General features: G+C 42.5%; 1 protein-coding gene across 5 annotated transcripts in view; it reads right to left on the reverse strand.

Annotated features, from left to right (window-relative positions):
- Positions 1-17,423, reverse strand: part of LOC147014914 (leucine-rich repeat neuronal protein 1-like) — a 135,146-nt gene that overhangs the window by 45,610 nt on the left and 72,113 nt on the right. For 3 of the 5 annotated variants that reach the window (XM_085853382.1, XM_085853379.1, XM_085853378.1), the window contains exons 2-3: positions 14,413-14,456; positions 12,729-12,842 (exon numbers count right to left, since the gene is read on the reverse strand). The gene's annotated coding sequence lies outside the window, so the exon portion shown is untranslated. The remainder of the gene's footprint in view (positions 1-12,728; positions 12,843-14,412; positions 14,457-17,423) is intronic. The other 2 variants (XM_085853381.1, XM_085853380.1) reach the window with 1 other exon arrangement.

Consider the following 17,423-nt stretch of genomic DNA (forward strand, 5'->3'; position numbering starts at 1 on the left):
TGTTCCATGCAGGCCACTTCCCTTGCATACCCTTACCCCAATTTACTGACTTCTCCAATGTTCCCTACAGGCCACTTCCCTTTCATACCTTTACCCCAATTTACTGACTTCTCCAATGTTCCATACATGCCACTTCCCTTATTTACCCTTACCCCAATTTACTGACTTCTCCAATGTTCCATACATGCCACTTCCCTTATTTACCCTTACCCCAATTTACTGACTTCTCCAATGTTCTCTACAGGCCACTTCCCTTACATACCCTTACCCCAATTTACTGACTTCTCCAATGTTCCCTGCAGGCCACTTCCCTTTCCCCAATCTCCTCCCAAGCTTCTTTGTTTTCTCTTTCCACAATCTCCTCTTCTTTCTCTCTCCTTTCATTCTTCCTTCTGCTTCATCTCTTACATTGTGCTGTCACTTAAGCCGTTAGACCCTTACACCCTTTAGTCCTCTTAGATCCTTTTATACCTGCTTTGGGTCTAAAAGTGTTTAAAAGTCCTTTCACTGCACAATAATTCATGGAACATTTTTCATCAATTCAGCACCATCCAACCTAGTATTCACAGTGCGAGTACAATCGTGGAATCGGGCCTTTCAGCCCCCACGGGCCTATTGGGTGGTCGCTCGACTACTGTTATTCTCAGGTTTTCCGTCTGTCTGTATGTATGTAATGGACAGCTCTGGAGGCCAGAGGAGTCAACTGATTTTGATGAAACTTGACTAGTAGGTTCATACTAGGATCTAGTTGCATGCTTTTGAGCACCGTTGCTATGGACGCCACCGTTGCCAAGCAACGGGACTTTGAATTTTTTGAAAAAATCCTAAAAATTTTTTTTTTCGAAAATTAAAAATCGGCTTCCGCGCTTTTATGCGCACTATAATCAAACTCTTTGTCAAAAAATTTCAGCCCGATCCGTCAAAAACTGTATGACTAGTATGCAATTATGTAGCGACCAACCATGTCACCTACCGGCACCTACCTCTGCCACTGAATGTTTTAACCCCTGTCTATCTATCTGTTTGTCTGTTTGTTTGTTTGTGAACATAATATCTGAAAAAGTTGTGGATGGATTTAGATGAAATTTTGTGGAGCGTTTCGGTGTGTGACAAGGTTTGTGGAGAGCTTGTGTGTTGAAGCCTAGTGTTGGCTGAGTGGTTCTCGTGGCTGGCTTGGGATCATAGGGTCTTGAGTTTGAGCCCTGTTAGCTACTGAATTAGCACCAGGTTAGGTTGACTCTGCCTGTCATCCTTCTGAGCTCTGTGAAATGAGTACCAGTGTACTGGTATAATAGTTGTATTGGTGCTGTTCCATGCCTGCAACTGCAGTGTGGTAATCTTCATCCTGATGAAGCAGCACTCATATGGAAGGAAGGGAGGAAGGAAGGATGAAATGATTAGATTTTGTTGACGATTCGTGGCTGGATCTGAGAATTTTGGGCCAAAAACGGCATATAGCAGGACATCTGAAAAAGTTATGGCTTATGGACGGATTCGGTCGAAACTTGGTGGATGAGTTGGTTAGGTGACAAGAACCAGCTCATTAAATTTTAGTTCAGGTCCGAATCCAGATCCAGCCTAACAGTGGGATACAAAACGTAAACTAATCAGCCTGACGGAGGTACGCGCTCTATCGAGTGCCCTTATAGTTTTACATTGAATCAACTGAAAAGAAACTTTGTCACCTAATGCACCCTAACTATGACCGCATACCTAGCTCCATCGGGAGCCAGGCGTCTGTCCCACTTGGGACTATTAATTGTCCTGTACCAAATATGAGGTTGATTGACATTGCCAAGTTGTGACTCAATGGCATCCACATAAATCTCTCTCTTTCTGTCTCTCTGTCTCTCTCCCTGTCTATCTGTCTCTGTCTGCCTGTCTTTCTCTGTCTACCTGTCTCTCTCTGTCTCTGTCTGTCTCTGTCTCTGTCTGTCTCTGTCTGTCTCTCTCTGGCAAGGGATACAATCCTAGATGGGTCACCACTCTGATGCAGGATTGTATTGGGTGGTTTGCCATTGCTTTCTCTGCAGGAATTTGGAATTTGTCCATGGTGCCTGTGATAGCTCGCTCACTCTTTGTGAAGGAAACCGTGGGATCTTTAACATTCACCGAAGAATGCTGGCAGACAGGCCGCCCAATTTAATGTCCATCCGTGTCCCACGGCACACACGTGAATGCCTCGCCCTGCTTGTGAAACACCAAGATGACACTTTATGGCTGGGCCAAGATTCAAACCTTGGATAGACAGCTCAGAGCGGAGTGTGCATATCTCTAGGTTATCCTCCCAGCCCACACGTAGCATTACTTTTGTTAAATGAGGTCAATATCCAGTTAAATATCCCCCAAGGATTGTGTTCATCTTTCGGGTGTTTCTGTGGTTAAGATATCCACGATCCAAAGTGTCGTCAATGCATGGCGGTTTTAAGTCTGGCCCGTTAATCGCTCCCAGAACCTGTCACCCCATGCTGACTTCCCTCAGGGTGGCCCCCGAATGTGCCACGCTGTCAATCTTTCTGCCAAGGCTCAGCTCATCAGCAGGCACAGTTTCTAAAAGATCTATTTTGTCAAGGTCACTGAGAGGGGAAATGCATTTCCACCATTGTGACAGCTTGCGTATGCACACTGCATGAATAAATGTGCAGACTTGCCTTAGCAAACCTTTACCATTGGAAATCCTTTGGCAGGGACTAAAATGGATCCTGAGAAACGTTACGTCTTCAAAGGTTACTTTAAATGTGAAAAAGCCTCTTTGGGTTTTTGCAGCCAATCACCTTGTTCAGAGGAGAATAATCACAGAAAAACGTGAGATTACTGATAAATTATTGTGAAGAAGTAAAGTGCATTATTCTAAAAAAAAAACAAAAGCGATAAAGCCCAACACAAGCTCCAATCAAAATCATCTAATTATCATTTGAAGATTTCATCAGGCTTCATATTGTTTCTTTTATAGAGTACGAGCAAAGGTACCCGGCGTTGCTCGGCAACACCAGGTCCCTCATCCCACCTCTTTCTCTCCCTCCTCTCACCCCACACCACCTCCCTCCGGACTCCCACCCTATCCCTTCCCTTCCCTTCATGACTCCCATCCTACCCCCTCCCTCTTCCCAAAACCTCAAAACCTGCCTCCTCAAAACCTACCCCTTCCCCTCTCTCCTTCCACCCATCCCCCTGCCTCCTCCCAACCGTCCCCCTGCCTCATCCCACCCGTCCTCCTGCCTCCTCCCACCCTACCCCCTGCCTTCTCATAACCGAGCTCTTCCTCTCTCTCCTCCCACCCTCCCCCTGCCTTCTCATAACCGAGCTCTTCCTCTCTCTCCTCCCACCCATCCCCCTGCCTCCTCCCACCTACCCCCTGCCTCCTCATAACCGAGCTCTTCCTCTCTCTCCTCCCACCCGTCCTCCTGCCTCCTCCCACCCTACCCCCTGCCTTCTCATAACCGAGCTCTTCCTCTCTCTCCTCCCACCCATCCCCCTGCCTCCTCCCACTACACCCCTCCCTGTGGTAGCTCATGTGTTTATAGGTCATGAATTGTGAGAAAATGGCTGTTTAAAACCCTAGTTGGTTGTATCATGGTAAAAAATGTGATCCTCGAGGTTTCATCTAAAGTTCTTGTTTCGTCACGATTAACCATTGGAGCTCAGAGAATTAGCGTGACAAACAAACAAACAACGTCTCATTCACAATTAATACAAATAAATAGGTGCGTGTGTGTGTGTGTGTGTGTCTGTGTGTGTGTGTGTGTGTGTGTGTCCTCCATACTTATCAGCCTGAAACTTTGCATGCATACCAATAAAATTCCAAGGAAGTGCAAGAGTGAAAATTGGGTGTTTGGGGTAATTAAAACACCACTTTTGAAGATAATTAACGGCTTTATTTAATTAAATCCTTTATCAGGCGCCTTCTCGGCCACAACACTCTTTGGGGTCTTAAGGCGTTTCCTGGGTAACTTCTCTGTGGTCTGAAGCCGCCATGTTTTTTGGCCTGCTCAACCATGCCTTGAATTGGAACAGACTGCAACTATTTCTGAATGATAAAGATTTAAAAAAACTTTCCTCACTCATATCGAATGTCTGTTCATCATATCTACGAATCATTGTATACAACACTTTTGTAAGCGCTATAGTTTTCAAATTAGGAGCTTGGAGCGATTTCATGCATTATATGATATGATTTACCACGATCTAAATCTCACGGACTGATTAAAGTATATCATTGAAATATTATTTCGGTTTTGAGGATTGGATATCATCCGCCCTAAACAAGTGCCGAAATCTGTTGTGAAATCTGATAGTTATAAAACTCGTTATTTCTTTAAATTAAGCCGATATACCTATTTACTTTAAGCAAGCACAGCTATGTTCACTCTTTCTCCATACATACACAAGAAAATCTGAAATTTCCAAAGTATTAAAACTTTTCTTACTGTTTGGAGAATTATATTGAGTGAACAAAAAAATTTATGAACGTAAAAAAATTAATGAGCTTCATTGAGCTATATGATTTAATGCATTCACTGCTCGACCTCACCACCTATCCCCCAGAGGGACTGCTTATCCATAGCGTCTGCCAGATCTGTGTCTATATTTTTGGAGGTTTTGCGAAGTGCTCTACAGGGAATCAAAGCAATGTTGGTGAAAAACGGACGTTTTAAAATAAAGTTATAACGTTTGCACGGACCGCGAACGATGTAGCACGTAATGTGTGCACAGACGAGCAAGCAACATGGCGGATTATCTGCAATGTTTATTTCACTGGTGATTGAACTTTGCGATGTCTCCAGGGTTGTTCTACGTGAAGCAGCAACTCTTTTGTGGATAAAGTCATTCTTTGAACAAATTCATTTTATTTCATAAAATGCGGCGAAGACCGGCTTTCATCAAACTTTTTCAAATTGTATCTGTATCACTTTGGAGTAGTTTGTGAAGACTCTATACATTAAGTTTGATTTGAAAACATCATGAAATAAGCTCAGGTGGTGTCAAAATGTGAAAACTTTGAAGTGGGTGAATCGTTTTGCAGGCCACTGTAGGAACACGATGATAGATGGACTTCATGTTGATCCTCCCCTGCCATTTCCATTTTATCAATTTGTAAGTTTCTCAACTTGGTCTCATTTTCTCAACTCATGCACATGTATGCCCTCTTACTCAAATATTCCAACATAATCAAAGCACCTTATCTATTTACTTTTTAAAAAAAAAAAACTCAAACAAGTCATTTAAGGGGAACAATATTGAACGACATTTGCTTGGCTCAGGCTTTGGTGCTGCATTTTAAGAGGTAATTTGGCATAAACGATTTAGATGTTAACAGCACAGAATAACTCTGGAATTCTGCTGTTCAACAGACTCACGGTGAAGGTTGTTGGGTGGGAGGGAGGGAAGATGGAAAACAACTCAGGATGACATCGCTCTTCCACGCAACTCAATTGTTAATGACAACGTTCGTTTTGCAAGTGCTGTGCAGGCTCAGCATGTGGAAGTTCTCTGTCTGGTAACATGGACTAAATCTGTTCATTTCCAAACTTGCTGTCACCCGAAACATCCTGGGTTTGACACACAACTAATGAACCAGATGGCTGTGATGATGCAACTCTGTTTTAACTCATCTCTCGTCATAAATAGAATGTAATTTTTTTATGTTGACTGTAGGACTCCTCAAAGAGTCTCACGCTTATAAACACATCAGCAAAGAAGAGTATTACTGAGGTAATGTGGTCAATCTTACTCCCATCTTCTCGAACATCAATGTTGGAATATAGCCAGGTATGATTGACTCTTTTGCATTCCCATTGCAAACAGCACAGGCAGATTGACGTATCATTAGAAAGGAGGGTGGGGTTCACAATGTAACGTTTCTCTTATGTTATTGAACCAAAATAACAGGCTTATACAGTTATACTGGTGGAATCAAATGAATAAACGAGCAAGTGTTGGGAGTTCTGTGAGTGTGCACGATGATTTCAATGCAGCTGATGGGTGCAGTGGTGCATAGGTGATTGATGGTGGGCGTCGGCTGGGGAGAGAGGGTGGCCAGAGATCGTTTTTGTCGGGGGTGTGCAGGGTATTGAATATGTGGACTCCCATTTTGTGACAATAGAGTTTTTTTTCGAGTTTAGAGTAGAGAGGAAAATAGAGTGTTGTGTTCATTTAGAAGGGCGAGGGTGGTGGATATTGATAAATTGCTGGATGCTGTTTTGTTGGGTTGCAGGTAGAGACCTTAGTGGTGGTGCATGCATGGAGGAAAGGGAGGGGGGTTATGATATGTGGAGTCTGTTTGGAACTTTTGATGGGAGGTATACATTTTGTACAAAACATTTTAATAATTTGGGGTGGAAGTCATTTTTTTTCATGGATTCCACCAATAACTTTTTCATGTCCCCCCTTTCTGCATCCCTCCTCACCCCACCCTCTCAATGTTTCCCCCTAACCCCACCCATTCAAACCTCCCCCTTCTACTGCCCCTCAAAGCATTGCCCACACCTTGCTTCCGTAAACTCCCCCATCCCTGTTCTGCACCCTCCCATTTCCTCCTCCCACATCTCCAACTGTGTGGACCTCAAACATCCGACATCTCCACTCTAACCTCACTGATCTCTCAATCCAAGCCATTGCTGATAAACCGGACATCGTCTGTTTAACTGAATCAATCATCCCACAGAATGCCCCTGACTTCTTATGGTGTCTCTCCCCAGCTCTTATCTCCTCAGATGTGATACACCTGAACCCCGGTCAGGTGGCAGAGTTGCACTTTACATCAATAACTCAATTTCTCACTTCCCGTGTACTGATATTAAACCTCCCAACCCCAGGAGTACCTTTGGCTGTGACTTCCCTCCGCTCCCAGCACTTCTTTGACGGTGTGTTTCACCATCCTCCAAATAGAGATCGAGTCTCCTACATCTACCTCCCCTGATATTAACTCAGCCTGGGAATTCTTCCAGAGTAACCTGCTCTCTCTTTGGCACAGATTCATTCAATCTCATCTGCAGTATCATACCCTTCTTCACGCCCATAGTACGCTGAATTCAGTAGTGAGGGAGTTGCTCTGAAACAACTTGCGTTCTCTTCCTGGAAAGTAAACCTGACCAGAGGGAATGCCATACCAGATCATTCCACAAAGCACTCAAGAAGTGTGTTTTCTCTCAGGAGAGCCAGAACACAATGTCTGTCCAACTTAACATTGACCTTTCAATCACATCTCCTTCTTTTAAATCCTTGTGGTGCCTTTCTAAGTCTGTCTCTGGAGTATCCTTCCCCCCTCCAGCCCTTCTCTCACTTCAAATAGCACCACAACCAGCTCCACTCATGAGAAGGCCGATTTGCTCAATTATGTGTTTGCTTCCACTTCATGTGACCCTAACCCCACCCTACCCAGCCACTCCCAACTGCTTCTTGACTCTTTGTCTCTTGCACCTAAGAAGGTGTAGAAATTTCTGGCAACCCTCGGCTCTGATTCTCCAACTGGACCTGACAGCATCAGCTCACATGTCCTAAAAACCTGTGCTGCTGGTCTTGCACATCCTCTCTCTGCCATTTTCACCCTATCATTTGTGTTAGGTAATCTTCTATCTGCTTAGAAATCCACCAACAGACCTTTTAGTTACTTCCAATCATCAGTCATGTCATGGAATCCATCATCGCAGTTGATATGAAATCCTTCCTTTACTCCCACAGCCTCATCTCAAATCACCAATTTGGATTCACACCAGGTTACTCTACCTTCTACATGCTGCTCTTACTTTCTCAACAATGGATGGAGGCCCTCAATGTCAGATATGAGATGGGGCCATCTCTCTGGACATCGTGTATCTCGAGCTTTCTATACAGTCTGGCATTCACCTTGCTCACTGAACTCTCTGCCTATGGCATCCATGGCCAACTCCACTCTTGGCTTACTAACTTCCTTGACTCGTAATTTTCATCTCCTCTCCCTGTCAAAGTTGGAGTGCCACAAGGCAGTGTTCTGGGCCCAGTCCTATTCCTGATATTCATAAAAATATCCCTCTGACTCCCTGAAAAATCCTTTTTATCTATTCGCTGATGATTCCACCCTATGCCATAACGTTCTTCATCCTTCAGACAGACAGGCTGCAGCCTCTTCACTCTTCAAATCTTGACAAAATCACAAGATAGTCAAACACTTGGAACATGCCTTTCAATCCTGAGAAATCTCACATTCTCACTATCTCTCTCCGAAAGGACCATCTGGTATCCCCCTCCCTTTCTTAACATCTACTTTCTTAACAATCCTTTTGAGAAGGTTCAAACTCCTGGGTCTGACTATCAGCCATGATCTTTATTGGGCAAACCACATTTCAAATTAAAGCCAGCCGCCGACTGAGGATCCTCCGTCGTACAAAGTCCTTCCTTGGCACACCAGAACTCCTATCCAACTCCAAGGCCTTCATCCACAACTTGATGGAAAACTGTTCTCCTCTCTGGGCTGGCACCCCTGCCTCACACCTTGCTCACACCCTGAAGTCAGGTCAGGTACCAGAGGATTTGAGAGTAGAAAATGTAACACCATTATTAGTAAAGGCTCCAGAGAAGAATTGGGGAACTACAGACCTATTAGCTTGACATCAGTTATGGGGAAGGTGTTGGAGAAATTAATTATGGGATGGATATGGAACCATTCAAAGAATTACAAACTGATTAAAAGTAGTCGGAATGGGTTTACAAAAGGGAGGTTTTGTTTAACAAATTTATTGGAGTTCTTTGAGGCAGTTTTTCATTGGGTGGCATATATCTCGACTTTCAGAAGACATTTGATATTATCCATCCATTCATTGGGACCATATTCTGTACAGAGTGTTGGTACTGCCGAAGCATTCTCCTGGGCTATTGGGCACAATCCTGGACGGGTCGCACTCCGACACAGGATACTTGAATGGCTCAATCATTCCAGGAAGCTGATACTCATTTTGCCGACCTTGGAAGGATGACAGGCTGAGTCGCCCCCACTTTGTATTGATTCATCGGCCACGCAGGATTTGAACTCAGGACTCTAGGATCCCAAGCCTGATTTGATATTATAAGGCATCACATGTGAGGTTGTTAGCCAAGGTGAGGGCTTGTGGAGTGGCTGGTCAGGGAGCGAATTGGATTGCAAACTGGCTTGGTGGTCGTATGGCAGCTTAGCTGCCGGGGTAGCTATCATTTCTTGAAGCGCGACTGTGTCGCTGATGCAGTGCCCCTCTACCAGAACACACACTGGAACTGGTACTCATTTCGCCGACCTCGGAAGGATGACAAGCTGAGTCAACCCCCTGGTGTATTAATTCAGCGGCTGTCGGGGCTTGAACTCAGGACCCTAGGATCCCAAGCCACCACCCTAACCACTGAGCCAACACCAGGCTGCAAACTGGCTTAGTGATAGGAAGCAAAAAGTGGCTGTGAGTGGGAGGATGGAAGCAGTGGGGTACCTCAAGAATCAGTACTCTGACCATTATTATTCATTATTTACATCAACGATTTGGATAGTGGGGTGAAAAGTAAGATTTCCAAATTTGCGGATGACACAAAGCTTGGTGGTAAGGTGGATAACAGCGGGGGTGGTGAACAGATACAGGAAAGTATTGATACTTGTATAGATTGGGAAAGAGATTGGCAGATGTAATTTAACCTGAGCAAGTGTAAGGTGTTGGGGATGGGAAAGAACAATGAAAATGGAGATCGCAGGATGTAAGGGGTCATTTTGGAGCGTGTCACACAGGAGAAGGATCTGGGGGTGGTAAAGAGGCTGCGTAATGTGTATGTACCATCATCTCTATGAACTCGTCTTTATCATAGCCATCATCAACATCGTCATCTCATTATTGGATCACATTTATCATCATTATTATTAAAGGTAAGTTTCATGATCTCAATAACTCAATAAAATAAACTTTAATTTATGTTCTTCATTCAGCAAAATGAGCCTCGTGTTGGCTTGACGGTTAATGTGGCTGCCTTAAGATATTAGGGTCGTTAGTTTTAGCCCTTATTATGCTGTTAAATGCCCTTATTATGCCCTTATCCTACCTAGGTTGGCAAAATGAGTACCAGTTTGCTGGAAACAGGGGCCACTGCATCAGCAGCATCACCGTGCTTTTAGCAATGATGCAACCAACAGCCACAGGCTGCATACAAAATAATAGTTAATAGTAACTCGAGAAAAAATAAACTTTATTTGAGGTTTTTAATAACTCTTTTATACATGAAAAAAAGCACAAAAGCAATGCAGAAACATGTTTATGGATATAGTTTGGACAAATTTTAAATCTGAAGTCTCGAACCCTATTTACCCCATTACCCCCCCCCCCCCAAGTCTGCGGATTTGCGGTTTATGGGGATTTTCAAGAGCGTAAAAGTGAATGGCAAGGCCCTCCTGTATATACCTGAACACTGCACAGGGTATTGTGTTCTATGAACTGTCTAGTTACCCCCACCATCGAAGGTGAAGGAGGTTATGTTTTCACCCCTTTTTGTCTGTTTGTCTGTCTGTTTGTCTGTGTGCTGGATATCTCAAAAAGTTGTGGACGGATTCAGACGAAACTTGGTGGACCCATTGGGTGTGTGACCACGACGAATTGATTCAATTTGGTGAAGATCCGACTCTGGATATAGATACGAGAGTTATTTAATTTTAAAGTGATTCTTTGCCATTGAGAGATCGAGCCAAAAACGATGACATAGCATGATATTTCAAAAATGTAATGGGGCCCGATATGTTCTCATGGATCAAGCTTTATGTGGTGGAGGTATGTGCTCTCCCGAGTGCTCTTCTAGTTTTATTTGCTTTTGACATTAAGTTGTTAATATGCTGCCACACATTTATGAGACAAATATCCACTCGTCACTGGTACAATGATTTGAAAATATGGTAAGTTTAAAAACTTCACCTTCAAACTTTCTACAACAGAAGGTGCAGCACGATGTACCACAAATTTTCTGGAAAAACGAACCACCATCAGAATTTGTAACGTTATTAGGACTTATTTTATTTATTTATTTTTTAGAAACCTTTTCACCAGCCCGACCATGATGGATGTACCATTGAGAGCGTTTCCTTCTTACAGAAGCAAAGTAGAGCATGCTGTGCTATCTCTAATGTCAGCAAAAAAGATCCCATGGGATATTTTTCCCAAGTCGGCCACTAGGATACCTTCCTGGCAAAATACTTGATATCATGTATGGGTCTCGCGTCGGGTTAATTATTTTGTCTCATTATCATTCCTGACTATATAATTATTTTGAAAGCCCATTGAGCTACTACCTACATGGTTATCTTCCAATGTGAGAAGAATTGATTTTGTATCATCCACAACATTTGATTCTTGTGTGAAATAATTTGCCCTATATTGGTGAAAAGCAAGCAGTTCACTTGAGATGGTAATTGCTGACATCCATCTTCAATAATTTCTGCGTAATGATGTAGAAAGCCGAACATAGAATATTCAGTGCTACACACCAGCGTTTTCCCATCTCCCGTGAGGAATACAATCTGGAGTGTTCCTCATGTAATTCCCAAAAGTGTCATTTATCCTTTTTTATTACAAGATTAAGGCTCATAGAAGAGAAAGTTGACAGAGGGTAATAAGGCAATGTACTGACAATGGTGGGGCAGAAATGGATGCAACAAGCTGCAGGGAATGAAAAAGCAGGGAGACTGAGAAACTGAGAGAGGGGGATGGAGGGGTAGAGGGAGGAGACAGAGAGAGGGGAGAGGAGGAGAGAGAGAAAGAGAGAAAGAGAGAAAGAGAGAAAGAGAGAAAGAGAGAAAGAGAGAAAGAGAGAAAGAGAGAAAGAGAGAAAGAGAGAAAGAGAGAGAGAGAGAGAGAGAGAGAGAGAGAGAGCAGGAGAGGGAGAGCGAGAGAGAGAGAGAGAGAGAGAGAGAGAGAGAGAGAGAGAGAGAGAGAGAGAGAGAGAGAGAAAGAGAGAAAGAGAGAAAGAGAGAAAGAGAGAAAGAGAGAGAGAGAGAGAGAGAGAGAGAGAGAGAGAGAGAGAGAGAGAGAGAGAGAGAGAGAGAGAGAGAGAGAGAGAGAGAGAGAGAGAGAGCTAGGGAGAGAGAGAGAGAGAGAGAGAGAGAGAGAGAGAGAGAGAGAGAGAGAGAGAGAGAGAGAGAGAGAGACATTCCGAGACTGAGAAATGCCCACAGTCAACTATAAGTGAAAGGGTTGGGTGATATGGTGTTAATGGGAGCAAATAAAAATCACTGGTAAGGGTGGAGGATGACATCAGGTGGTCATGTACTTCTAGCATAAAATCCAGGAGGGAAGAATTGAATTTAACAGTCTCCAGAAGGCAGTTTCAAAAATTTGGCGGAAAGAGGCACAAAATCACCAGGTGTATGGGCAGATTACCTAGATATTGGGACTTTAACAATAGATTGTGAGCTTTAATTTCTACAAAATTCAGGAGAGACAAATTTGAAGTGGAGCCACCAGCCTATGGGGGAGAGCAGTACTCCATTGAGCTGCAATCAAAAGCCTTGTGAGATGTCAGGGTTTCTAATTTTTCTTGTTTTTAATGAATTAATGAGAATGATCGATGATGCCTTCCTTCTATGTAACTGGCTTTGGAGGCAAAATTTGCAAAATGGTCAACCCAGGAGAGGTCATTGTTAATCATGAGGTCTCAAAGTTAGAGAATGAACCTCTTCCAGTGGTTAAGCATGAAGATAGAAAGGTGGGATTATTTGATGATCCTTCTGGGGTTAAAGGTGAGACTGCGTGGTTTACCTGTATTGTTCCCACAGTGGAATTGTATAATCAATTCCAGAGCAGCAGAAAGTGGTGCAGCTGCTTTCTGCCCATCAGTTGGATAGGAAACTCTTTGGCACAATTGGGTGTCATCTGCAAAAACGGAAGAGATGGTTTTCCAGGGCATCAGTAGAGTCATTTATGTAGATGAGGAACAACATACTACCTTGGGACACTCCATTCCCCAAAGACAGAGAAGATTAAAGGATTTCATTGAAAGCAACACATTAATTTCTCGAGTTGTGGAGGTCAGAAAACCAGCCTTGTCTGCTGTCAGTAGTGAGCTTGATGAGTAGAGCAGGATATCAGAGCGTGTGAATTTCCTGAGATATGTTCAGGGAGATGTTCCTGTCGTCTTGTTTGAGACATAGGGCCTCCAACTATTGCTGATAAGGAGGCAGCAACATGTCCAAAGTTGAGTGACAGGGAAGGAATCAAAATTGATAGTTCGAGGTCAGGCTGTTTGAAAAAAAAAAGAAAAAGACCTGATTCCAAGCATTCCTTGTAATTGATGGATTCCACAACTTAGCTTGTAATTGTAAGAAAGGGGAATAAGTTGTCGATGAGAGAAACTATTTTTATACCATTCTTGTGAATCAGAGTGATGTTTGCACACTCTCTAGATAGAAGGGAGCTGGGCAAAAGAGTATGAGAAGTGAAAGAGTGCAGATAGAGAAGCAAGAGCACCAGAGCAGGATGAAAATAAATATTAGAAGCATCTCTGCCCATCGGAAATGCAGAGTCAATGCTGGACAGAACTTCTCCACCTTCTCAGGTGATAAATAAAATTTGATAAGCGTTGAGCAGGAAAGGATAAAAGGGGAACAGAGCGGGATTGGTAGGGTAATAGAGATTTGAAGGCAATCACTAAATTGAGACATTCCGCCTTGTCTGGAGCAGTATATGTGGTGAGGCCATTTGAGGCGGAAGGGGATGGAGGGGACATTTAAATAATACACCAGGGCACACTTGACAAGGAAGCCAGACTTTTAGGAAGGAGAATGGATTATGAGTACATCCTTGAGATCAGCAAGAGGACGTTTACCGGCTTGCCTAAGAATGGACATGCAATTGTTGTGAGCGCACTGCTTGACCACAACCACCTCACCACAGGATCGAATGTACCATGGCTGAGAGGATGGATGGGATTGCTACAGACAGAATGGGCTAAACGGCACATGAGAGGAAAGAAAGAGAAAGAGAAAGAGAAAGAGAAAGAGCAAGAGCTTTGTGAAAGTATGATCAGGAAGAATCAATATCAGAGGCTTTGGATATGGCAGCCCAATATTTTAGAGAGAGGTCAGTTTGCAGTCCATGTTAGTTGACCATGTGAACAACCAGATTCTGTGGCAGAGGTCGCTCCCTACCAAAAACCAGAGGCATTTGAAGAATAACATGGTCAGAGGAGCCAAGACAGGCAGATGAGGAACAAGAGATGTGGGTTTAAGATCCCCGCTGAGATGCATTACAAAGGATAAGGGTTTGGAGCTCTTTATAATTAAATTTGAATGTTTGATTACATTTCTGTGCAATCAAATTAAATTTACAGATATGTGTAATGATGACATAGATTGATAAAGTTAAACAAAGTCACGAGGAAGAGAAACATGATTCCCATTTTAAATCATGAAGGTGCTGGTTTGTAGTTAACCTTCTCGATTACCTCTGGTAAAGATCCTCTGCAGTCCCTCTGCTTCCTTTGTGGTCCTGCATGGAGAGACAAAGGGAAAAAGGTAAAATGTACGAGCGAATGTGGCAATCTACAGCTGACACGCCTGCCTCTCACATGACATTTTGGACTGAAGCCGAACACACATTCCCTGTGCAATGCCTCATTAACTCTTGAGCACATGTATAGGATTCGAGGAGTGATGGTGTGCTCCACTTCACAGACCAGTGAGTGGCAAGGCTGATGTTGTGGGCGACCAGGACACTGTACGGTATACGAAATGTAATTAAGAGCATCTAGCTAGCATTCTCAGCAAAACACCAATAGTGATCTATGATCCACTTGGCAGGACGCACAGTGCTTGGTATGATGGAGATGCATGGAAAGATGCTGGCAACTTAATTTTATGACTGCTCCACCAACAATCGTATCTGCTTTCGCATTGTGCCTTCAAGTACAACATAAAATGTACCTCAAATACATGATTTAAAAATCCTGCAAATGGTGAGAAAAATAATGGATGCTCAATTGCATGAGAATCCCTTATCCCACAGCAATTCCTTCGATTCAGGTAGCACAGCTGAGATATCTAAGCATGATTCAAACAGGTACTCGATGGTCGTTTTAAAACCACCTCGATTGACCTCGAACAGAACCCCAATTGACTTCTTACGATTTGTATCTTAGAGCACCATGTGAACGGCGACAATTTCACAATGCACTTGTGCACACACAGCGAGTGTGTGACATTTCATTAATTTTACAAAACAGGTTGCAATGTGTCACCGCCGTGCGGCCGAGCTCGGACACCCTGCAGCGTATACGTTCAACGGAGCGGGCCTGCCACTGGAAGTGGGCTCCGAGTATCATTCAGAGCAAGCACGACCTCTATCAAGCAGTAACGATCCGAAGTTTCAATGCGGCGAAAGGGGGTGAAAGGGACGTTTAATCCTGGCACACAAGCGCTTGGTATGGCTAGAGGCAATGCATCCTGGTTTTGTTCACCCAGACTCGTTCGCAGAGCAAAACATCGTGCTCGTTTTGTCACAAAGCTTGATGTGCTTCATCCTCGGATCTCCTATGCATTTCACTTTCGTCCCACGCCAGCAAAACTGGACGGGCGACAGGCACATGCAAACGGCAGGTGTGCGTGTCAGATATGAGTGGGCGACACGTTTCGCATGCATTTGGTTGGCGACGTGGTCTGGATCGAGAGAGCATGCGAGCAAGTTGTATGGCTGTAAGGTTCCAACGACGATAAATTAAAATCCCATCTCTCATCGAGTGCTGTGTGGAATGCCATCATTTAGAAAGCCATCTGTCCTGCCAGACAGCCGACGTTAAGGATCCCATGATGCTCTTCAAGAAATGCAGGATGCCGCAATCGGTGCTCGCAGAAATGCACTCCCAGTACAAATCTCTGCTGCAACACTGTCTCTTGCTCTTCTCAAGGGTGCTCTTTATTTTGGCACTTGTGGAATTTTATTTAAAAAAATTCTCTGCCCTATAACTTCCACGTGTACCAGCACACAGTTTGGGTGAATCATAATGCAGATATGGCTCTCTCGAGCATACTAAAGGATTGGGCCTTTTAATTGCGATGCCTGTCGCAACAGATTGCCTCTATTTCTGGTTATTTGGCAGAGCAAGGGTAATACTTTGGCGGCTCATCAAATGCTCACAGTTGCAAATTAGCAAAGACGGTCTGAATAGCTTAACGGGCCGCATGATGGGAGCTGTGCAAGAGAAGGCTCTGCCTCGATTGCAGTTTCGTGCCTTTCATGTAGTTAGGCCCAACTTATCATCTGTTAGCGCTTTAACTCACTTAGATGTGGATTTTTACTTTTATTTGGTTCTCGAGAATACATTAAGCTGTGTTAAAAAACAGTACAAGCAGGATTATATATGTATATATATATATATATATATATATATATATATATATATATATATATATATATATATATATATATATATATATATATGACAAATGGATTGTCATAAAGTAATACTGCTTCATTTGATTCCATATCAAGTAATTGCATTATAATAGTGTGGAGATAATGGCATTTAATACAGTATCATGTCTGTAAGTGTCAAATAACTCAACATAACAACTTAACAACTTCTAATATTTTTCGAGTATGCCAAGAACACTCTGTGCATAATTGAGGTGGATTATAACTTCAAATATTTTGTCCTTCAGCTTGAAATAAATATCTTGTCCTTTAAATACTTGTCTTTGTGAAGTCATAAATAGAAACAAGTCGTGTAATTATGGGGAAGTGACAACCCCTCGGACAAATGTAGGCCGAGAGTGTTCACAACAAGGTTGTATCTCTTTATGTTGTATCGACAACAATGTTGTGAACACACATTCCATAACCAAGCCGCTCATTCAAAAACACCGAGTCAATTTAAATTCAGAACTGATGTTTTTTTTTTTACACCAGCAATTGAAATAACAAATGTATATATATATATATATATATATATATATATATATATATATATATATATATATATATATATATATATATATATATATATATATATATATATATATCACAAAATGTGTGGCTTTTGTTGCCTTATTGCCTGGAATTAAATTTCATTAAATCAGACTTTTTCGCCATTATTTACACGTCGTAACCCACAACTTCCAAATGAAAAACCAATTCTACAAATTTCAGAAAAGAAATTAAAAATACAAAACTAGAATATCTTGTTTGGTCAAGTGTCCACCCCTGTAAGTTTATACTTAGTGGTAGAACCTTTGACAACAATTACAGCTGTGAGTCTGTTGGGATCAGTCTCCACTAACTTTTCATATATATATATATATATATATATATATATATATATATATATATATATATATATATATATATATATATATATATATATATATATATATATATATATATATATATATATATATATATATATATATATATATATATATTGGAACCTGACACACATCTTGTTTTGAAAGTTTATTGTAC

The sequence above is a fragment of the Eptatretus burgeri genome, chromosome 13, assembly GCF_056783735.1.
Source record: "Eptatretus burgeri isolate ZD-2024b chromosome 13, Ebu_testis_v1, whole genome shotgun sequence".
Lineage (NCBI taxonomy): Eukaryota > Metazoa > Chordata > Myxini > Myxiniformes > Myxinidae > Eptatretus > Eptatretus burgeri.